Below are 24,296 nucleotides of genomic sequence, written 5' to 3' on the forward strand. Positions count from 1 at the left end.
AAACAAGACACAGTCCTTTGTTCACCAATTTATTAAAATGCAAAGTTCCCACCAAAGTCTGACATAGTCCAGTGCTTCCCAGGACGTTTATCCACAATAAAAGACTATGGAGGCTCAGAATGAGGCTCAGAACGAGACTCCATAGAATTTGAGAAGCAGCCGCTCCCGCCTCTTGCCGCGCACAGCGAAACCCGGCAATTCTGATGAATGGTAATGTCAGGAACGTCACTTATATGCAGTTGTATACCTTCTATGTCCCCCAAAATGTACTCATGCCCCTTTTCGTGTTCCTACACAATAGCAATGTCCCTTTTTGAACACAGTCAACTTGGAATTGTTTCGCCTTTGTGTTCTTACACAGTAAAAATGCCCTGTGTGTGCCCTACACAATAATAGTTCTTCTCTTAGGGCTGTACAATTATACTACACCCTATGTGCCCCCTTTAGTCCCCAATACTGTTGTAATGTCCCCGAATGTTTACCCACACAATAATAATGGCCCTTTGTTTCAGCCACATTAATTGGTATTGTTTGTCCTTTGTGCTCCTACAAAGTAAAAATTACCTCTCTGTGCCCCTATACAAATGTAATGTCCCCTTCCATCCCCCAACACAGTAGTAATGTCCCTCTTTGTTTCCCACTTATACTACAACATCTATCACAGGCAAAAGCTGCCCCCTCACTTCCTCCCAGCATGCTCTGCAGTGTGGATCTAATTTGCATATTGAATTATTGCACAATATCTCTTATTTTTTCCCTAATTAGCTTTTTTACAGTTTGATTTCTTCATTAATAGGATATTACCGAAAATCTTTCAGAATTTACTGTAAAAAAAAAAAAATAAATTAAAAAAATAAATAAAATGATGTCCTTAAGTTAAAATATCCCATTTTTTTAGGCCTATATATAGCGGTCAGGTAGGATATCAGTTTGAGCTTGCTTTGACAGCGTATATACTTCGCTTTTGGCAGCACATTTACTAAACTTGGTACGATACAGAGAAGATCAGCATAGCCCCTGCGCAAGGATGATACGCAAATTCGTGAACCTTCCATATTTTCACGCATTTATTAACCCAAATGTACTTTTTTTTCGTCAATTTTTGAGGTAAGAACATTTCTGGTCTTGTTAACCCCTTCAAGCCATGGCCATTTTGCTTTATTTCCTTTTCATTTTTCCATGTAGTGTACTGGAAAATGGGGGAAAAAAATCCAAAAGTGGAGAAATTGTAATTTAAAAGTGAAATTCCACAATTTAGGGTTTTTTTTTGCTTTTTTTCTATCACCATGTTTACAATTTGGTAAAAGTGACCCGGCATTATGATGCCTCAGGCCGGTGCGAGTTCGTAGATACAAAACATGTATACTTTTACTTTTATCTAAAAGGTGAAGAAACAGCAGAACTTTGTCCAAAAAAAGAATAGCGCCTTGTCGCCATGTTCGGAGACCTGTAGCATTCTCATTGTTCGGGATCTGGGGCTCAGTGACGGCTTTTTTTTTGCGTTGTGAGCTGATGTTTTTAATTATACCATATTTGTATATGATGTTTTGATCGCCTGTTATTGCATTTTAGTGCCATGTTGCGATGACCAAAAACCATCATTTTGTCATCTGGAATATTTTTTCTCGCTACACCTTGTACTAATCAGATTAATTGCTTTTATATTTTTATAGCCCAGGCATTTCTGAACTCAGCAATACCAAATATGTGTATTGTCGCACCCCGGGGCAGCTGAGCTGCTCGGATCCGGGCAATCCGTGGCTCGAGGGGTCCCGGATCCAGGGGCACGTCGATCAATTTTTAAATAAAATGGGAAAAATAATAAAAATAGTCCGACTACGCCACACGCGGTGCGCGGCCAGGGATGGCATGGCCACCGCTGCCGTACTTTCCTGGGGGTGATGGATGAGGCAGCGTGGATGGTGAAGCCCTACGCGAGCAGGGCTTTTCCCCAGGGGTAGGTAGGGGTTAATGTGGAGGTGCAGTGAAATACCTCAGTCCAGACAGGGGAGTGCAGTTTGGTCACTTTACTTACAGCTGGGTTCGCAACCTGGGGACGTGCTGGATCCCAGGTGTGCCCGAGTCCTGTGTCCCTGTGCCAGCTGACCTGGTGCCACTCGCCCACCGATGCACTTGTGTGTGTGTGTGTGTGAGTGAGTGTGTGAGTGTGTGTGTGTGTCCTCCCTGGCGTGGAGCACTTGGAGGTCCTCCTGGTGTCTGGGTCCTGCCGCAGACAGTTTGGACTATTTAAGGGAATATGTCCCAGTCCTCCCTTTGCTGCTTATGCCTCGGATGTTAATGGTGGCAGATGAGTCCTGGAAACCCACCCACCTGGCAGAGAATAGACGGCTTGAAGTCCCGGTCTGTTCTGGAATCTGCACCCCGTGCGTGCAAAGTACTAGGAGCCCTGGATTTCCACTCCCACAGCATTCCACTGTCCCTGGAGCTTGACCTCTCGTTCTCCAGATACTTTCTCCCCTGAGTGGCTGCTGTTTCTACTCAGGTCTTGGCGGGGTCTTTGCTACTTTCACTGTGTCTCAAGATTCCTTTGTCTTGACACCTTTACTGACAACTCATTCTCCTCCTTGCAACTGCTCACTTTCACTCTCTCCAGCCCGCTAACTGACTTCTCCCACTCTCCCCAGGCCATCCACTCCTCCCCCAGGTCTGATCTCTCCCTACCCAGTTGGCTGCCTGTTAGCTCACAGTGCCCAGCCCTGTCACCTGGTTCTATGGGAGTCTCCCGCCCTGGTTTTGGAGTGTACGTTTCCTGGTGTGCTGGTGTGTGTGTACTGACTGGCACAGTTATGTAGGACCCGAGCTGTTACAGTGATGTTACCTTGTTTTGTGACACCTGGTTACCTCAGGGGCGTCTCAATTTTGTTTTGTTTTTCAGTTTTTTAATTGTTTTGCTTTCAATGAGGCAAAAGGGGGGTGATTTGAGCTTTAGCTTTTATTTTTTCATATTTTACATAATTATTTATTTCTTTAATATTTTTTACTGATTTTACTAGTTGCCCTAGAGGACTTTATGACTGTACACTGCGATGGCTTTTCCTGTTTAGAGCGATTCTGCAGCATCGCTCTGATCAGGAGAAATGCTGGTCTCCTGAGAGTGCTGGCGCTCTGTTGACTCTTTACAGGAAGTGATTCATGACAGCATCAGGAGTAATAATCTGACCCCGAGCTGTCATGGAAATACAACGACGCCCCGTGATCGCATCACGGGGCCACTGACGGTGGCGGGAGCAGAGTTTGACAGTGTGATCTAAAGGGTTAACACACGCACGTCTGTTGATCAGATCCGCTGGAGCCCATGGTAACCGCAGGGACACGACCGATGGCGTACTAGTGACTGGGTTAATAAAAAAATTACCATAGTTAATTAAAAAACTGGCATGGGTTCCCTGCTATGTTTGGTAACCAGCCAAGGAAAAGCAGACAGCTAGGGGCTGATAGGCTGGGAAGGTCCATGGTTATTAGCTCGTCCAAGCCTAAAACTAGCAGCCTGCAGCTGCGGGAGAAGTGGAGCATCACACTGGATGCTCTAATTCTGACGCTTTGCCCGCCTATTCCTGATTGCCATGGTGCAGTGGCAATCAGAGTAATGGTAGCTGGGGTTGATGTCAGCTGTGTAATGTCAGCTGGCAGCAAGCCAAGGGGATAGTAATGGAGAGGCGTCTATCAGGCACCCCCTTTAATAACCCAGTAATAAAAAAAGACAACATACACAATTTAACAAAATGATTTATTAAAATAAACACTTTCCATCATTCACTACTTTATTAAAACAAACAAAAAAAAAATAGCAGGACCGCCGTAGTCCAAGGAATCCGCCATAGTCCACAAATGGGAATCTGAAAAAGATAAACAGAGAGAAAATAAAAACAAGAGACTGTCCCCTGTGAGCCACTGTATAGTATTAGTAGTCCCATGTACAAACGTAATGCTTATCAATGAGCCCCTCTACAGTAGTAATGACTAGTGATGAGCGAGCATGCTTGTTACTACTCGGTACTCGCACGAGTATCACTGTACTCGGTCTACTCGGCGGGGACCGAGTAATCTCGCGATACTCGTGCTGTACTCGTGGTCTTCATTTCTGCATGTTGGCGCTCTTTTGAGAGCCAGCCCTCATGCAGGGATTGGCTGGCAGACCACTGCAATGCCACAGCCCTGTTAGTTGTGGAATTGCAGTGATTGGCCGGCCTGGACAGCGTGACCGAGCCTTTATACCGGCGGGCGCGCTGTGCTCTGCTCACAGCTATCCAGACAGTCAGTGCAGGGAGAGTGTCGCTGCTTCAGGGAAAGGTTTGCGGCCCTTTATAGCTATTTCCGTAGCATGGCTGCAAACAGTGTGACCAGAAGTCCTTCTCAGGACTATTCTAGTTGTATACAGGCAGGCAGGGTATAGCCAGGTCGGAGTACAGTAGCAGAGTCCTTCTCAGGACTATTGTTGCTGTATACAGGCAGGGTGTAGCCAGGTTGGAATACAGGCTAGTGACCAAAAGAGTCCTTGTCAGGACTATTGTAGCAGTATACAGGCAGGCAGGCAGGCAGGGTATATAGCCATTCCTAGTGGTGACCGTATACCAGCCTTCATCATATCTGGGGCTGGTGTATACAGTCTAAAACAGTCCAGATAGTGTCAGACTTCTCAGTAATTGTCGCTCCTAAAAACCTGTTAGGTTCTTATTGCGTCCGTGCTTGCATTTAAAAACCGCACGTGTGTGCCTGTCGGTGGCAGCGTACAGGTGCACTTGTGTGCATTTTTCACAAACTATTATATAACGCACAAGTCTAGTGAATAATACACGTCAGTCAGCAGTGTCTGATAGTGTCAGACTTCTCAGTAATTGTCGCTCCTAAAAACCTGTTAGGTTCTTATTGCGTCCGTGCTTGCATTTAAAAACCGCACGTGTGTGCCTGTCGGTGGCAGCGTACAGGTGCACTTGTGTGCATTTTTCACAAACTATTATATAACGCACAAGTCTAGTGAATAATACACGTCAGCCAGCAGTGTCTGATAGTGTCAGACTTCTCAGTAATTGTCGCTCCTAAAAACCTGTTAGGTTCTTATTGCGTCCGTGCTTGCATTTAAAAACCGCACGTGTGTGCCTGTCGGTGGCAGCGTACAGGTGCACTTGTGTGCATTTTTCACAAACTATTATATAACGCACAAGTCTAGTGAATAATACACGTCAGTCAGCAGTGTCTGATAGTGTCAGACTTCTCAGTAATTGTCGCTCCTAAAAACCTGTTAGGTTCTTATTGCGTCCGTGCTTGCATTTAAAAACCGCATGTGTGTGCCTGTCGGTGGCAGCGTCAGGCTCCATATTGTCCCTGGATAGAGATGTGCATGAGGGCCTCAAAACATTGTTCCCATTGCAAAGGAGCGGGTCTCCTGTCGTTGTAATGCCCATTCTGAAAGAATGGGCGAAAAAATTTACCACTGGGGGTATACCTGAAACAAAGGCCTAACTCTTGTAACGGTCATCATGATGGCGCATGAGGAGAAGGAGGAGCAGTCCAGCGATTAGCCAAAGTCCAGAAGTGTGTTACCATGGGTGAGTGGAGGTACATGGCAAAATCCCGTTACAAACTTTAAATTCCGCTGTCATTTGCTGGTGGTGTGGTGAAGTCTGGCCCAATCCAACCCTTGTTCATCTTGATTAGAGTCAGCCTGTCAGTATTTACAGTTGACAGGCAGGTGCGTTTATCTGTAATGATTCCACCTGCGGCACTAAAAACACGCTCTGACAAAACGCTAGCTGCAGGGCAGGCCAGGACTTCCAAGGCGTAGAGAGCCAATTCATGCCACGTGTCCAGCTTGGATACCCATTAATTGTAAGGCACAGAGGAATGTCAGAGTACAGTTGTTTGATCTGCAAGGTACTCCTTGAGCATCTGGGCAAACTTAGGATTTCTTGTGGCACTACCCCGCACCTCAGGGGCTGTGGTATGTGAGGGGCTGAGAAAACTGTCCCACATCTTAAAGACTGTTCCCCTACCTCTGGCGGATTGGACTTGTGCCCCTCTCGGCTGTACGCCTTGGTTGTCCACTGATTCCTGACCTATGCCGCTATCGTTTTGTGAGGGGAATGCTTTGCCTACTTCCGTGACTATGGCCTTCTGGAACTGCTGCATTTTTCCTGACCTCTCCGCCTCGGGAATAAGAGACATAAAGTTCTCCTTGTAGCGTGGGTCTAACAGTGTTACCAACCAGTAATGATTGTCGGCCAAGATGTTCTTAACGCGAGGGTCACGAGACAGGCAGCTTACCATAAAGTCAGCCATGTGTGCCAGACTCTTAACAGCCATCACTTCAGTATCCTGACCAACACGATGACTGAACATGCTGTCCTCCTCCTCCTCCTCCTCCTCCTCCTCCTCCTCATCATCATCTACCCTGTCCTCTGGCCAGCCACGCTGAACCGAGGATATGACTGCATGTCATATCCTCAATTTGGCCAGAGAGTTGCTCCATGTCTTCATCCTCCTCCTCGTCATAGTCCTCCACTGCACGTTGTGATGAGACCAGGCTGGGCTGTGTGTTATCACCCACACCCACTACTGTTTCTTGCTCAAACTCATCGCGCTCCGCCTGCAATGCATCATGGTTGTTTTTTGAGCAGAGACCATTTTAGAAGGCAGAGAAGCGGTATGGTGACGCTAATAATGTCGTCATCGCCGCTCACCATCTTGGTGGAGTCCTCAAAGTTTTGGCGGATGGTACATAGGTCGGACATCCATCTCCACTCCTCAGGTGTTATGTGTGGAGTTTGACCCATTTCCCTACGGCTTAGGTGATGCAGGTACTCAACAACTGCCCTCTTCTGCTCACATATCCTGACCAACATGTGCAGAGTTGAATTCCAACGCGTGGGGACATCACACACCAGTCTGTGAGCCGGAAGATGCAAATGGCGCTGAAAGCCAGCAAGGCCGGCTGAAGCAGTAGGTGACTTTCGAAAATGTGCAGACAGGCGGCGAACTTTTACCAGCAGATCAGACAGCTCTGGGTATGACTTTAGAAACCGCTGAACCACGAGGTTGAGCACATGGGCCACGCATGGAACATGTGTCAGCTGGCCTCGCCTCAAAGCCGCCACCAGGTTCCGGCCATTGTCACACACGACCTTTCCTGGCTTTAGGTTCAGAGGTGTGAGCCAGTGATCTGCCTGCTGTTTCAGAGCTGTCCACACCTCTTCTGCATTGTGGGGTTTGTCACCTATGCAGATTAGCTTCAGCACAGCCTGTTGCCGCTTCGCCGAGGCAGTGCTGCAGTGCTTCTGTGTTGCCCTGGACAAGCTAGGGGCCACAGAGCACAACACTTACACACCCCACACTCCCTGCAGGCATATCATAGTCAAAACACAAAATCCTTGTTGCCTTCCCCAGGGGCTGTTGTCCACACCAGGGGGTGGAGCCAGGCGGTTGGTCTCCACCCACCAAGGAGGAGGGAAAACACAGGCAGTGAGAGTTAAGCTAAGGAAGTTGAAGGAGGAAAGTAGTAGAGAGGAGAAAAGTGACAGCAAAGAGCCTGAAGTTGGTCCGGGTGTGTGGCCCGGACAGGACAGCAAGGTTGGCAGGATGTGGTGACCGTCTGCAGTGGAGGCCGATTGGAGTCTGCCGTAAGGACCGTGGACGGGTGGTGACCCGGCCGTACCGGACCGGTATACAAAGAGAAGCCAGCACCATTGGCAGGGGCCTTTCGGATCCCGGCAAGGCTTGGTGTCGCCGTGAATTTGCCAAATCCGTTAGTGAAGGGGACCTCAGGGTTTCCAAACAGCCAAGTCACGATAGAAGGCAACCGTCCAACCGTGAAGGGGAGACACCGCCACCGCCAAGGGCAACCGTCTCCCAGGGCCAGCGCCTGTGGGCAAAAGGGGCTCCTCCGGCCCATACCCAGGTCGGGGAGCGGGTTACCGGTGGGAAACCATCACTACCAACACTGAACTTAGGTGCAGGGAGAGACAGTCATCACTAACCTGCAGGGAGGAACAACCGCAGCCGTCCGAGGGACCCGTCCATCCAGCCACTTGTTTTACCGTGAACTGTGTCATCATCATTGGGCTGAGTGAGTACCTCCGTGCCGTGCGGCACAGCGCTGCCCCTGCGACCTTGCACCTCATCAGGCCCCGCAACCCGCCTGTCATCCATCTCTACCCCATCACCGGGCCCTGGGACAACCAACCCCCCTACCCACGGCGTGGAGAAATAACAACAAAGCTGCTCCCTGTCACAGGCTCCCGGGATCCCCGTCCAGAGCAGCGGTGGTGTCCACACAATCACCACAACCGTGGATGGCGTCACGGACAATATCCCCAAAACCCAAACGACCCCTTTTCACTCACGGGCGATGAGCGCCGCTCGAGTCCCCGGGATCCGGCCATCGCTCGAGCCACCGAGCAGCAGCAGCCGTAGAGCAGCGGCAGCCGGACCCGAGCAGTGGGAGAGCGCAGCGTCCTCTCCTCCGCCCGCAACACTTCCAGCTTGGGACTGGTGTGTAGGGTAAAGTGGATGAGGATGCGCAGGAGGAGGAGGAGGCTGAGGAGCATGACATTCCGGAGCTGTAGAGTGTGGGTGAAACCCTGACTGAGGTAGGGCCTGCAAAACTTGGTGTGTGAAGGACGTGTTCCGTCCCTCGCTCAGACTGGGTCCCAGCTTCCACAATATTAACCCAGTGTGACGTCAACGAGATGTAGCGGCCTTGCCCACATGCACTTGTCCACGTGTCTGTGGTTAGGTGGACTTTGGCTGAAACAGCGTTGTTCAGGGCACGTGTGATGTTTTGTGACACGTGGTTATGCAATGCGGGGACGGCACACCGGGAGAAATAGTGGCGGCTGGGGACCGAGTAATGTGGGACAGCTGCCACCATCAGGTCGCGGAATGCTTCTGTCTCAACCAGCCTAAAAGGCAACATTTCCAGCGCAAGCAGTCGCGAAATGTTAGCATTTAGAAGTGTGGCATGTGGGTCGTTGGCAGTGTATTTGCGCCTGCGTTCAAAGGTTTGCTGAATGGATAACTGAACGCTGCGCTGGGACAAGGACGTGCTTGATGATGGTGTTATTTCTGCGTGGGCAACTGCAGGTGCAGGGCCGGAGGAGGCTTGTTCTTGGGCAGCATGGACAGGGGATTGGCTCGCATGCACAACAAGCGAAGACGAAGCAGTGACATCAGCAAGCACTGCTCCTTGACTCTTGTACATCCCACAAAGTCGGGTGCTTGGCTGACATGTGCCTGATCATGCTGGTGGTGGTCAGGCTGCTAGTTTTGGTACCCCTGCTGATGCTGGCACGGCAGGTGTTGCAAATGGCCTTTTTAGAATCATCTGGAGCCAACTTAAAAAACTGCCAGACTCGGGAAGACCTAACATTTGTACAGGCACCTTGTGTCGTGTTGTTCCGGGGAACAGTTGCCTGATGTCTGCCTGGGGCCACCACCCTGCTTCTTACTGCCTGATGGGATTCGACGCCTCCCTCCCCCTGTGCACTGCTGTCCTCGCTCTGCATATCCTCCTGCCAGGTTGGGTCAGTTACTGGATCATCCACCACGTCGTCTTCCTCTTCCGCACCCTGCTCCTCCTCCTGACTTCCTGACAATTGTGTCTCATCATCGTCCACCCCTTGTTGAGACACGTTGCCAACTTCGTGAGAACGTGGCTGCTCAAATATTTGGGCATCTGTACATACGATATCGTCATGGCCCACTTCAACAGGAGCTGGCGAGAGGCCAGAATGTGCGAATGGAAACGTGAACGAACAGCTCTTCCGAGTGTCCAAGTGTGGGATCAGTAATGTCCGTGGACGTGTACTCGGCCTGGTGGTAGGAAGGAGGATCAGGTTCTGAAATGTGCGGTACAGTATCACGGCTACTGACTCTTGACCGTGTGGAACACAGAGTGTTTGTGGTGGTGCCAATCTGACTGGAAGCATTATCCGCTATCCAACTAACAACCTGTTGACACTGGTCTTGGTTCAAGAGCGGTGTACTGCTGCGGTCCCCAAGAATTTGGGACAGGACGTGCGAGCGAGTAGATGTGGCCCTTTGTTGTGGCGAAATTAGAGCTTGCACACGACCTCGGTCTCTGCCTGCACCACCATCACGTCCACTTCCTTGTTCGTTGACAACGCCCTTGCGCATTTTGCAATGCTGTGCTGATGTGTATTCACTAGACTTGTGCATTATATCCAAGTTTTTGCAAAACGCACACAAGTGCAGCGGAAAGCTGCCACCAACAGGCACACACGTGCGGTTTTTAAATGCAAGCACGGAGGCACTAAGAACTTAACAGGTCTCTATCCAGGGACAACGTGGAGCCTCCCAATTTTTGGCTGCCCTGCCTAAGGGCTATACTACAATAGACCCACTTCCTTCCAATGGGCACTTCAGGTTTACAGGCCCTCATGCACGTCTCTATCCAGGGACAACGTGGAGCCTCCCAATTTTTGGCTGCCCTGCCTAAGGGCTATACTACAATAGACCCACTTCCTTCCAATGGGCACTTCAGGTTTACAGGCCCTCATGCACGTCTCTATCCAGGGACAACGTGGAGCCTCCCAATTTTTGGCTGCCCTGCCTAAGGGCTATACTACAATAGACCCACTTCCTTCCAATGGGCACTTCAGGTTTACAGGCCCTCATGCACGTCTCTATCCAGGGACAACGTGGAGCCTCCCAATTTTTGGCTGCCCTGCCTAAGGGCTATACTACAATAGACCCACTTCCTTCCAATGGGCACTTCAGGTTTACAGGCCCTCATGCACGTCTCTATCCAGGGACAACGTGGAGCCTCCCAATTTTTGGCTGCCCTGCCTAAGGGCTATACTACAATAGACCCACTTCCTTCCAATGGGCACTTCAGGTTTACAGGCCCTCATGCACGTCTCTATCCAGGGACAACGTGGAGCCTCCCAATTTTTGGCTGCCCTGCCTAAGGGCTATACTACAATAGACCCACTTCCTTCCAATGGGCACTTCAGGTTTACAGGCCCTCATGCACGTCTCTATCCAGGGACAACGTGGAGCCTCCCAATTTTTGGCTGCCCTGCCTAAGGGCTATACTACAATAGACCCACTTCCTTCCAATGGGCACTTCAGGTTTACAGGCCCTCATGCACGTCTGTATGCAGGGGTGTGAAGCCCCGCAGGTGTAGTGTCGGTGCATTACCTTCAGGGACTCCACTCGGCTGGATCTCCGTCACTGGTAGGAAATCTTCTGTTTTTGATCGTGACGCCACTCTCAGTATTGCGGCCAGTAGGGACCGCCACTGCAGGTTGAGGGTCGCCTGGGGCTGATGGTGTGTGCAGTTAGATGTAGTAGCCTCCTGAGAGTGAGGCAAGCCCCAGGGCCCTGTGTAGGTTTGTAGTACCACAAGTCGCAGAATGACCACACAGGCAGGATGTCTTTCAGGGTTTTTACTCACTTCAGGTGGCAGGGTGAGTAACCCGGGCGTAGCTGAGATGAACCAGGTAGGAACCAGGTATCCTTCAGGCTGACTTTATGAGGGTGACTACTGACTCGCCTTCCTTAGCCCTTGGTGGTTTGGGGTGACCCCGACTTTGAGTCCCTATGGGGGTCACCCAGGGAAGATGCTCCAAGCCTCTCTCCCCTTCTTGGTTGCCGTTTGCTTGTTCCCCGGACCAGGCCACTCCAGCCTCTTGCCTCCTATGACCTATGGGCCCTAACTTGCGGTTACGTGGCTGCGGCTTTTGTAGTGTTGTAGTGTGGGCTTTAAGAGCCCCACACCGGCAGGTTTAGCAGAAGAAAGTTGAATCTATCCCCGCTTCGGGATCTGCCGCCCGGTTGGGCCTGGTGCTCTCTAGCAGTCTCCTTACTTCCCACTCCGTGCACTCTCTAGCTGAAGCTGGCTTTCAGGCAGCACTCCTAGTTGACCGTTCTCCCCCGTCTGTAGCCACTGCGCGGGCGCTGTTAGACAGCAACAGCCCCACAGGTCTGCTCCTCACTGAGCCCTATGGAGTTCTGCCCTAACTGACTCACTGCCCCTCCTCTCCTGTTCTTGCCTACGCCTCCTAGCAACCAGACTCTCCACCACACCCCTTGAGAGGAGATGGAGGCTCTACCCCCTCCACTATTCCAGTGAAGGTGAAGGCTTGCCCCCTCCTGGGATCCCCAGGGGTCCTCTCATGGGTACATGTGTGAGACCTGATCACTATGCGCCTGTGTTCCACACCCCAGTCAGCCTTCTGGGTTACCTGTGTTGTACTGTCCCCAGCATGGGTGCAGTACTCAGTGGTGCCTGACCAGGTCAGGGGCGCTACATTCCCCCTTAGTTATCACCAGCACGTCCTCGGGCTGCAAGACAACATTTTAAAATGCATAAAACATTAAAACATGGTAAAACATTTTTAAAAGCACCAGGTACCATACATCACCACCCTCCACCCACAAGTCCGTTAACCCACCCAAAACCCTTTCACGTTTGCCGCGGCTTCAGCCACTTCTGGCAGGATGTAGAGGCGGCTTACATGGGCTGGTGGTTTCAGGGTATACCTGGCCTGGTGGATCCGCGCCTTCAGCCTCTTCTGGCAGGATGCAGAGGCGGCCTCCACAGTTGGTGCTGACCAGGTACCCTCTTTGTGGTGGAGAGCCAGGCCCCATAAACAGGCGTGCTCTCTGGTCGCAGGTGAGCCAAGGCCCTTTTCTACGGACGGGCCCCCCTGGTTGCAGACGAGCCAAGCCCCTAAACAGGCTGGCCCTGGTGGTGGTGCCACTGGTGTAACTATTTACACTGCGAGAGTTTGTGGCTATAGCAAGTTCATAGCCTTAAAGTTTATTTCTCACAATAGTTTTTGTGGGCGCATTTCTTAAACGTTGCAAACAAAACTTGTCAAAACTGGTCAAAACAGTAACTTCTTACTTTCCTTTGCTTTACTCCTCTTTTTCACCAGGGCGTGGGCATGTAGGGCACCGGCACCTGTGACTTTCTTGCTCTCCGTCGTCGTCCGTGGTGGTTTCATCTGTAGGATCTTTGTCTGTGGTTGTTTCATCTGTAGGTTCTTTATCTTTCCTTTCTTGGTCTTCGTCTGTTTCTACATCTGGGTCTTTATCTCTGTCTTTTCTTTCTTGTCTTTCTTGTCTTTCTTGTCTTTCTTGTCTTTCTTGTCTTTCTTGTCTTTCTTGTCTGGGACATGGTGCTACGTCTAAGGCATAGTAGCCCCTTTCTCCTTGATGCAAGGTGAACTGTACTAAGTCCCCAATTTTCAAATTTCTGCCTGAATGTCCTCTGGGCAGGTGGGCTTGAACATCTCTCCGATTTACAAATATGCCCTCTTTTATTCCTTTTACTACAATAAAGCCGTATCCGCTTTTCAAATTGAAGTCCTCTACTATTCCTCTGTAAAGGGGTCCTCTAGCCTGGGCTTGGGACCTTCTTAGGCACCTTTTCTCCTCCAGGTCTCTGGCTGTGACCTCCCTCTGCTCTGGAGACTGTGGTGTTGGAGGATACTTTGTTCTGCTGCGCCGTGTCTTGCGGGCTGGGTTCATGCTTGCAGGCTCCCAGGTGAGGTCTTTGGGCTGATCTTCGTCTGCTGACGGTGTCAAGTCTTCCTCCTCCCAGCGGGAATAGGGCAGCATCTCCGGCTCTGGGTAGGGGTCTGCTGCGGTTGGCGTCGGAGTCAGCCCTTCTGCTTCCTGATCTCCTCTCCCCCTTAGTTCTTCGCTGCCCTCTTTTGGTGGCAGTGCTGGGGATGGGCTTTCTTCAGCTGGTCTGGGCGGTGGACTCTCTGGCGCCGCTGCAGGGGTTGTCTGAATCTCCTTAGGGGTATACGGAGGGAGCAGGTACCGATCCACCATCTCTTGTGGGAACTGGGCCTCTAGGTCAGCCTTCAGCTTCCAGTATTCAGGATCCTCTCCTATCAGGGTCTTTCTAGCAGGGACCTCTGTGGACTGGGGAGCGGTGTCTGCTCTGGCCTTGCAGGCCGGGGAAAATGATGAGGTAGTCTTCTCTTCTTGGCGGGCCGCGCCCTGTATGGCGGCGGCCTGGTCTTGGCGGGCCGCGCCTGGCATGGCGGCGGCCTGGTCTTGGCGGGCCGCGCCTGGCATGGCGGCGGCCTGGTCTTGGCGGGCCGCGCCCGGCATGGCGGCGGCCTGGATCAGTGTCGCTGTTGCAGGGGGCTCTGTGCAGGCTGGGCTGGACGTCGCTGCATCGATCGGAGCTTGGCGGGCCGCACCCGGCGGGGCTGCGGCCTGGTTCAGCATATCACTTGCGGCGCGGACTAGCGTCGCTGCTGCGTTGGGGTCTTGGCGGACCGGGTTCAGTAGGGTGGCAGCCTGGGTCAGCGTCACACCTGCAGCACGGATGAGCACTGCCGTGGTGGTCGGGGCCCTGCGGGACAGGCGGGGCATCGCTGCAGCGGCCTGGACTTGGCGGGCCGCATCTAGCGTGGCTGCGGCCTCACTCAGCGTCGCCGCATCGGGCGCCTCCTCTGGGATCGCGGTCGCAGCAGCTAGGGTCGGGGCTCTTGTTCTAGCCGGGGCAACACCGGACTCACCCATCGGGGTCTGAATCGTCGTCGCCGCTCGATCCGGCAGGCTCCGCGCGGCTCCCTCCTCATAGGTCCGCACCGCCGCAGCCATTTCCAGGAGCTCCGTGCGTTCTTCTCTGAGCCGTCGCACGATCCCGGCCTCCAGCCGGTCGCAGAAGATGGCAAGCTCTCGGCACCACCAGGCAGCAGTGCCTGGTTCTGGGTATCCGCGTCTGGACTCCATTTCTGCTCTCCGCAGCAGCAGGTTTGTGGCTTCCTTTCTCTCTCGCCGTTTCTCGACGCTTCCGCTCTCACAGCCGGCAAGGTCAGAACTCTGCAGAGGATCTCTGGGTAGCCACACCTCTTCGTGGGCGGTAACTTCTCCCAGCGCGGGCTGCTGTTGTTTTTCAGCGCGCTTTTCATGGTGGCAATATGGCGGCGCTTCCAATTTTTCAAGCGGACCGCCCAGGCACATGGTCACCTGTCTGAACAGGTCTAGTCCTTATCCTGTTCGTGACGCCAGATGTGAAGCCCCGCAGGTGTAGTGTCGGTGCATTACCTTCAGGGACTCCACTCGGCTGGATCTCCGTCACTGGTAGGAAATCTTCTGTTTTTGATCGTGACGCCACTCTCAGTATTGCGGCCAGTAGGGACCGCCACTGCAGGTTGAGGGTCGCCTGGGGCTGATGGTGTGTGCAGTTAGATGTAGTAGCCTCCTGAGAGTGAGGCAAGCCCCAGGGCCCTGTGTAGGTTTGTAGTACCACAAGTCGCAGAATGACCACACAGGCAGGATGTCTTTCAGGGTTTTTACTCACTTCAGGTGGCAGGGTGAGTAACCCGGGCGTAGCTGAGATGAACCAGGTAGGAACCAGGTATCCTTCAGGCTGACTTTATGAGGGTGACTACTGACTCGCCTTCCTTAGCCCTTGGTGGTTTGGGGTGACCCCGACTTTGAGTCCCTATGGGGGTCACCCAGGGAAGATGCTCCAAGCCTCTCTCCCCTTCTTGGTTGCCGTTTGCTTGTTCCCCGGACCAGGCCACTCCAGCCTCTTGCCTCCTATGACCTATGGGCCCTAACTTGCGGTTACGTGGCTGCGGCTTTTGTAGTGTTGTGTTGTGGGCTTTAAGAGCCCCACACCGGCAGGTTTAGCAGAAGAAAGTTGAATCTATCCCCGCTTCGGGATCTGCCGCCCGGTTGGGCCTGGTGCTCTCTAGCAGTCTCCTTACTTCCCACTCCGTGCACTCTCTAGCTGAAGCTGGCTTTCAGGCAGCACTCCTAGTTGACCGTTCTCCCCCGTCTGTAGCCACTGCGCGGGCGCTGTTAGACAGCAACAGCCCCACAGGTCTGCTCCTCACTGAGCCCTATGGAGTTCTGCCCTAACTGACTCACTGCCCCTCCTCTCCTGTTCTTGCCTACGCCTCCTAGCAACCAGACTCTCCACCACACCCCTTGAGAGGAGATGGAGGCTCTACCCCCTCCACTATTCCAGTGAAGGTGAAGGCTTGCCCCCTCCTGGGATCCCCAGGGGTCCTCTCATGGGTACATGTGTGAGACCTGATCACTATGCGCCTGTGTTCCACACCCCAGTCAGCCTTCTGGGTTACCTGTGTTGTACTGTCCCCAGCATGGGTGCAGTACTCAGTGGTGCCTGACCAGGTCAGGGGCGCTACAGGGGCATTGGTGAACCTCACAATTTTGGACTGCCCTGGCAAAGGAAAATACTACAAAGACTCACTTCCTCAAAATGGGCACATTAGACTCAGAGGCCTTTATGTATGTCTCTTCTCAGGGACATCGGAGTGCCACACAATGTTTTACGTAAAATCTTTCATGTAGTAATCTCAAAAAGTAACATACATTAGCTCTATCTCACTATTGGTTATGTGCCCTTAACATTTCCGCCATGAAAATTCATTTTGGGGTCATTTTGGAAGGTTTTCTGGTGAGTCCGTAAAAATGGCGTAAAACACGGACTAAATTGTTCACAGCTGTGACTTTTGAGTGATAAATGCTTCAAGGGGTCTTCCCCATGCTGTTGCCATGTCATTTGAGCAGTCTTCGGAGACTTTTGTGCCATTTTTAGGGTTTCTACATGCTGCCGGTGGTCATTTCACAAAAATACTCGGGTCTCCCATAGGATAACATTGGGCTCGTTGCTCGGCCCGAGTACACGAGTATCTTGGGAGGCTCGGCCCGAGCTTCGAGCACCCGAGCTTTTTAGTACTCGCTCATCACTAGTAATGACCTGATGTACAGTAGTAAGGCCCCCTGTGTTCCCCAGTACATGAGTAATGCCTCCTGTGCAGTAATAATGCCCTCTGTGAGCCCCTGTACAATTATAACGCCCCTGTACAGCAGTAATGTCCCATTGTACAGTAGTAATGCTCTCTGTGAGCTCCTGTACACTAGTAATGCCCCCATGTACACCAGTAATGCCCTCATTCACAATAGTAATGCCCCCTGTACAATAGTAGTGCCCCCTTCTGCAGTAGTAATGCCCCATGATCAGTAGTAATGCCCACTTGTGACCCCATGTACAGTAGTAATGCCCCTTGTACAGTAGAAATGCCCCCTGCACAGTAGTAATGCCCCTTGTACAGTAGTAATGCCCCCTGTACAGTAGTTATGCCCCCTGCACAGTAGTAATGCCCCCTGTACAGTAGTAATGCCCCCTGTACAGTAGCAATGCCCCCTGTACAGTAGTAATGCCCCCTGTACAGTAGTTATGCCCCCTGTACAGTAGTAATGCCCCCTGTACAGTAGTAATGCCCCCTGTACAGTAGCAATGCCCCCTGTACAGTAGTAATGCCCCCTGTACAGTAGTTATGCCCCCTGTAGAATAGCAATGCCCCCAAGATCAGTAGTAATGCCCACCTTTGACCCCATGTACAGTAGTAATGCTCCGTTGTGCAGTAGTAATTTCCCCTGTGAGCCCCACTACAGTAATAATGCCCCCCTGTACAGTAGTATTGCCCACCTGTCACCCCCATGTACAAAAATAATGCCCCCTCGTACAGTAGTATTGCCCCCTGTGAGGAGCCTCTGTACAATACTAATACCTCCTGTACAGTAGTAATGCCTCTTGTGAGCCCCTGTAAAATTGGAATGCCCCCCTGTGCAGTAGTAATGCCCCATGTACCTTAGGAATTCCCCCGTGTGGCCCTGTACAATAGTAATGCCCGTTGTACAGTAGGAAATAGGCCCCATGTTCTCCCAGGATCCTGTTCGGCGGCGCGGATCTCATTTGCATATTAATTAGTGACAAATTATTACCTATTTTTTCCCTGATTACATTTATTACACTTTAACTGCAACATTCATAGAGTGCTACCTAAAACCTTTCGTTAGTTTTTGTTCCCCTCATCTCCCAACATTTCTGGCCTTGTTAACCCCTTACATTTTTTCGCTTTTCCTCTCCTTCTTATTCCAAAACCCAGAACGTTTTTTTATTTTTTCGACAATATAGCTATGTTTGGCCTTGTTTTTTGATAGAAAAGTTGACCTTAATACTATTAATTTATAATTTTATTCTTTAGATAGCGCTATTAATTCCACATTACTTTACATACATCAGGAACACTGTCCCCATTGGGGCTCACAATCTAGAGTCCCTATCTGTATGTCTTTGGAGTGTGGGAGGAAACCGGAGTACCCAGAGGAAACCCACGCAAACACGGGGAGAACATACAAACTCCTTGCAGATAGTGTCCTTGGTGGGTTTGAACCCAGGACCCCAGTATTGCAAGACTGCAGTGCTAACCACTGAGCCACCGTGCTGCCCGTGACTGACATCTTTGATTTTACTTTTTTTTTTTATTTTATAAAGTAGTGGAAAATGGTAAAAAAAAATTCCAAGTTCGGTGAAATTGCTAACAAAGTGCAAGTCCGCATTGTTTTGGGGTTTCTTACTTTCCATGTTCACCATATGGTAAATCAGACTTCGCAGCATGATTGCCCAGGTCAGTACGAGTTTTTAGATACCAAACATGTATAATTTTTTTTTTTATTTAAATGGTCAAAAAAAATTCAGAAATATGTAAAAAACAAACAAATTTACCTTTTCGCGATATTTTCCAGGACCGTAATGTTTTTATTTTTTGGGGATCTGGGACTATGGGAAGGCTTATTTTTTGTGCCCTGAGCTGACTTTTTACTGATAAAACCGGGGGTAGATATGTGTTTTATTACAATTTAGGCTATGTGCACACATAAAGTATTTTGTGCAGCTCCACTTCTGCATCTTTTTGCAGGAAAACACGTTTTTGTACAAGGTTGTGCACTACATCGGATTCCCTGGACTCTGTCAGATTCCCTGGACTACGTCAGACCTGCCTGGGTTTTTATTTTAAATATATTGGTGAACTAGGGAAAGAGTTGGAGAGTGGGGTTTTTTCAAATAAACTATGTGTGTGCTTTTTCTTTTTACTTATCGGGTTAATAATGGGGGTGATTGATTGACGCCTCTTCATTAATAACTCCTAGACTTGATGACAGCTGACATTACAAAGCTGACATCAACCCCAAAAATATATTACCCTGATAGCCACCGCACCAGGGCAATCGAGAAGAGTCAAGCAAAGCTCCAGAATTGGCGCATCTAATGTTGTGCAGAAATTCTGGAGTGGCTGCGGGCTGCTATTTTTAGGTTGGGAAGGGCCAAATAACCATGGGCCTTTGCAGCCTGATAATATCAGCCCCCTGCTTTCTGCTTTACCTTGACTGATGATCAAAAATAGGGGGAATCCCACGTAATATTTTAAAATTATTTATTTATTTATTAGGTTAAACAAGACTAAAAACATTGTTTAGTGCCACGTGAAAGGCTCTAAATGGTGCAAATGTATAATATGTAGGGGCGTTGTGACATTATATATCTGTAGGATAGCAATCTATTTTGTCTAAAATATTTCGATCATCTATCTAGCTTTATCTTTTATATTTTTATTTTATATTTGTACATGTGTTTTTTGTGTATTTTTAGATGTTGAATTCTTTGCTTTTGACAAAATTCTGTTTTCTCTGCTGTCTTTATTTCAACAAACTTTATTATTAAGACAAAAACACGTCAAAACTGCATCAAAACACATGTAACAAAAATGCAAGGCAAAAGCGCAAATAAACTAAGGTACTGAATTGGTGCAGAAATTCTGCAGTGTCAAAAACTCAACAAACACTAGTCATGGGAACCCTGGTGTATGTGCACACATTAGTATTTGGTGCAGTCATTTCTGCACCATTTCTGCATCTCTTGGCAGGAAAAACGCAGCAGAAAAAAAACCCGTTTCCGATATGTTTTTCTGGTGTTTTTGGACTGCAATTGCTATAGAGATAGATAATAGATATAGAAAAGACAGTACACGGACAAATAAACATATAATTGCACAACCTCCAGACATCTAATATATAAAGCTGAATGTGTGTATGTATGTGTGTTTGTGCAGTGGCGTAACTAGAGTTTGATGGGCCCTGGTGCAAAGTTCAGACCTGGGCCTCCCCTCCACGTACACCGACACTTAGGGTACGGGATAATGACACTGACACTCGGGGTACAGGATAATGATGCTGACACTTGGCTCTTACCCACAGCACCCACCTTTCCCATTATCTGAAATCCCTTTATCAGTACCCAGCTTTCCTATGTTCTGATATCCATCTTTTCCTCGGCACACTGCTTCCCCATGCTCTGCTATACATCTTTCCCTCAGCACCCAGCTTTCCCATATCAGAGCATGGGAAAGCTGGGTGCTGAGAAATGATGTATAGCAGAGCATGTGAAAGCTGGGTGCTGAGAGAAGATGTATAGCAGAGCATGGGAAAGCTGGGTGCTGAGGGAAAAGAGCCTTTCTCCCTGAGCACTAAACGTTCCCATCCCCTGCTTGTATCTTTGTCCCCCCTTGTATATAGTTCTCCAAATACAATAATGGCACCCACATAGCCTTCCATATAGTATAAAGGGTCCCACATAACCCTTCATATATTAGAATACCCTTCCATAGTCCTCCATGTATTATAATTCACCCCATAGTACTCAATATATAATACTGCACCACATAGTCCTCCATATATTATAATGCACCCCCATAATCCTCCATGTATAAAGTAGCCCTTTAATTATTATCATGAATTTCTCATAGTTCTCTACGTATTATAATTCACCCCATAGTTCTCCATATATTATACTGCACCACATAGTCCCCAATGTTTTATAATGCACCCCCATAGTCCATGTATAAGGTAGCCTCCATAGTCCTCCATATACAGTTAGGTCCAGAAATATTTGGACAGTGACACAAGTTTTGTTATTTTAGCTGTTTACAAAAACATGTTCAGAAATACAATTATATATATAATATGGGCTGAAAGTGCACACTCCCAGCTGCAATATGAGAGTTTTCACATCCAAATCGGAGAAAGGGTTTAGGAATCATAGCTCTATAATGCATAGCCTCTTCTTTTTCAAGGGACCAAAAGTAATTGGACAAGGGACTCTAAGGGCTGCAATTAACTCTGAAGGCGTCTCCCTCGTTAACCTGTAATCAATGAAGTAGTTAAAAGGTCTGGGGTTGATTACAGGTGTGTGGTTTTGCATTTGGAAGATGTTGCTGTGACCAGACAACATGCGGTCTAAGGAACTCTCAATTGAGGTGAAGCAGAACATCCTGAGGCTGAAAAAAAAGAAAAAATCCATTCAGAGAGATAGCAGACATGCTTGGAGTAGCAAAATCAACAGTCGGGTACATTCTGAGAAAAAAGGAATTGACTGGTGAGCTTGGGAACTCAAAAAGGCCTGGGCGTCCACGGATGACAACAGTGGTGGATGATCGCCGCATACTTTCTTTGGTGAAGAAGAACCCGTTCACAACATCAACTGAAGTCCAGAACACTCTCAGTGAAGTAGGTGTATCTGTCTCTAAGTCAACAGTAAAGAGAAGACTCCATGAAAGTAAATACAAAGGGTTCACATCTAGATGCAAACCATTCATCAATTCCAAAAATAGACAGGCCAGAGTTAAATTTGCTGAAAAACACCTCATGAAGCCAGCTCAGTTCTGGAAAAGTATTCTATGGACAGATGAGACCAAGATCAACCTGTACCAGAATGATGGGAAGAAAAAAGTTTGGAGAAGAAAGGGAACGACACATGATCCAAGGCACACCACATCCTCTGTAAAACATGGTGGAGGCAACGTGATGGCATGGGCATGCATGGCTTTCAATGGCACTGGGTCACTTGTGTTTATTGATGACATAACAGCAGACAAGAGTAGCCGGATGAATTCTGAAGTGTACCGGGATATACTTTCAGCCCAGATTCAGCCAAATGCCGCAAAGTTGATCGGACGGCGCTTCATAGTACAGATGGACAATGACCCCAAGCATACAGCCAAAGCTACCCAGGAGTTCATGAGTGCAAAAAAGTGGAACATTCTGCAATGGCCAAGTCAATCACCAGATCTTAACCCAATTGAGCATGCATTTCACTTGCTCAAATCCAGACTTAAGACGGAAAGACCCACAAACAAGCAAGACCTGAAGGCTGCAGCTGTAAAGGCCTGGCAAAGCATTAAGAAGGAGGAAACCCAGCGTTTGGTGATGTCCATGGGTTCCAGACTTAAGGCAGTGATTGCCTCCAAAGGATTCGCAGCAAAATATTGAAACTAAAAAATTTTTTTTGGGTTTGGTTTATTTGTCCAATTACTTTTGACCTCCTAAAATGTGGAGTGTTTGTAAAGAAATGTGTACAATTCCTACAATTTCTATCAGATATTTTTGTTCAAACCTTCAAATTAAACGTTACAATCTGCACTTGAATTCTGTTGTACAGGTTTAATTTCAAATCCAATGTGGTGGCATGCAGAGCCCAACTCACGAAAATTGTGTCACTGTCCAAATATTTCTGGACCTAACTGTATTATAATGTAGCCCCCATAATCCTATATGTATTATAACGCAACCCCATAAAACTTCATATTGCATTATGCAGCCCCATATTCCATTTATAAGGTGTCCTTCATTTTGTATTATGCAGCCCCCCAGACCTCCATATATAATAATGCAGCCAGACTCTCCATGCCTCCATGTATAATAATGCAGTCAGCCACCTCAGGCCTCTATGTATAATGTATCAGCCAGCCTCTCCAGGCCTCCATGTATAACAATGCACCCAGCCTCCTCTGGCCTCCATGTATAATGCAGTATCTCCAGTCCTCCACGTATGATGCAGTATCTCCAGGCCTCCATGTATAATGCAGTATCTCCAGGCCTCCATGTATAATGCAGCCTCTCCAGGCCTCCCTGTATAATGCAGCCTCTCCAGGCCTCCATGTATAATAATGCAGCCTCCCCAGACCTCCATGTATAATAATGCAGCCTCCCCAGACCTCCATGTATAATAATGCAGCCTCCCCAGACCTCCATGTATAAAGCAACCTCCTCAGACCTCCATGTAGAAAGCAGCCTCTCCAGGCCTCCATATATAATGCAGCCTCCTCAGACCTCCATGTATAAAGCAGCCTCTCCAGGCCTCCATGTATAATAATGCAGCTTCCCCAGAACTGCCTTCCCAAGCCTCTGGCCACCGTTTACTCACTTATATTAGAAAAAAAAAACAAAAACAACAAGTACTCACCTTCTCTCTTCCTTCCACCGCTGCTGTCCTCCCCGCTGCTCGTTCTCCCGGTGCTGCGGTCGGCGTCCTCCCATCCTGCACTCTGTGCACTCAGCACAGCAGTCGCTCGGGAGTGACGTCACCGCACAGGGGGAGAATGGTGATGCATAGCGCGGCACCGGCCGCGCTATGCTTCATCATTACTGTGCGCGGTGACGGGGGAGACGCCGCAGCCGCTGACACCAGGTAGGGGGCCCTGGTGCCACCGCTGACACCAGGCAGGGGGGCCCAGTGTCAGCGGCGGCAGCGGGTCAAATAGAGGCCGCGTGGTCTGTGACAGATCAGCGCGGCTCCTCTCACACTGACAGGAGCTGGCTGCTGATCTGCCTGGCGGCCGCCGGGCCCCTAGCCTCACGGGCCTGGTCGCGATCGCGACCGCTGCGACCGTGGTAGTTACGCCACTTTGTTTGTGTGTGTATGTCCGGGATTGGCATCTGCACCGTCACAGCTACAGTCACAAAATTTTGCACACTCACACGTCTGGACCCCGAGAGCGTCATAGGCTATGTTGTGAGGCGAAATTTTAACCCCGCGCGTTCCAATTTACCAATCAATTTTGCCCTTATCTACATAATGGGGAAAAAGTGAAACGAAAAGTGTATCCACACCGTCGCATTTACAATCACAAAATTTTGCACAGACACCTCATGTGACCCAGGGAACGTCGTAGACTATGTTTTGACAGGAAAATCTAACCCCGCGCTTTACAGTTACTCTCTGAAAAACATGCCTTCATTAAAGTAAATGGAGCCTGGAACTTCAGGTTATTAGTAGCAGCTGTGAGTGGTTGCTACAGGAACAAAAGACATTCATAGTATAAGAAGCGTATATGTGATGTATATGTGATGTATAATAAGATGTCAGTGGGGAGATGGATAGAGAGAGACAGAGAGAGAATCAGACAGAGACAGACAGGGAAAGAGACAGAGAGATAGAGACAGACAGGGAAAGAGACAGACAGAGACAAATGGTGAAAGAGACAGACAGAGACAGACGGGGAAAAGGAGAGACAGACCTGGAAAGAGACAGACCTGGAAAGAGACAGATATTAACAACACATATCTCAAACTTGGAGCAATAAATATAAACACCAAACCGGCCGGAATGAGGCGGGAAGGGTGTCAGCACTACTCA

The 24,296-nt window shown here is 49.4% G+C and overlaps 1 non-coding gene across 1 annotated transcript; it reads left to right on the plus strand.

Annotated features, from left to right (window-relative positions):
- Positions 1-958: 958 nt before the first annotated feature.
- On the plus strand, positions 959-1,061 carry LOC142253825 (U6 spliceosomal RNA). The gene has a single exon (XR_012726857.1). It is a non-coding gene; the product is annotated as a U6 spliceosomal RNA (small nuclear RNA).
- Positions 1,062-24,296: the final 23,235 nt, after the last annotated feature.

This window comes from Anomaloglossus baeobatrachus, chromosome 9, assembly GCF_048569485.1.
Source record: "Anomaloglossus baeobatrachus isolate aAnoBae1 chromosome 9, aAnoBae1.hap1, whole genome shotgun sequence".
NCBI lineage: Eukaryota > Metazoa > Chordata > Amphibia > Anura > Aromobatidae > Anomaloglossus > Anomaloglossus baeobatrachus.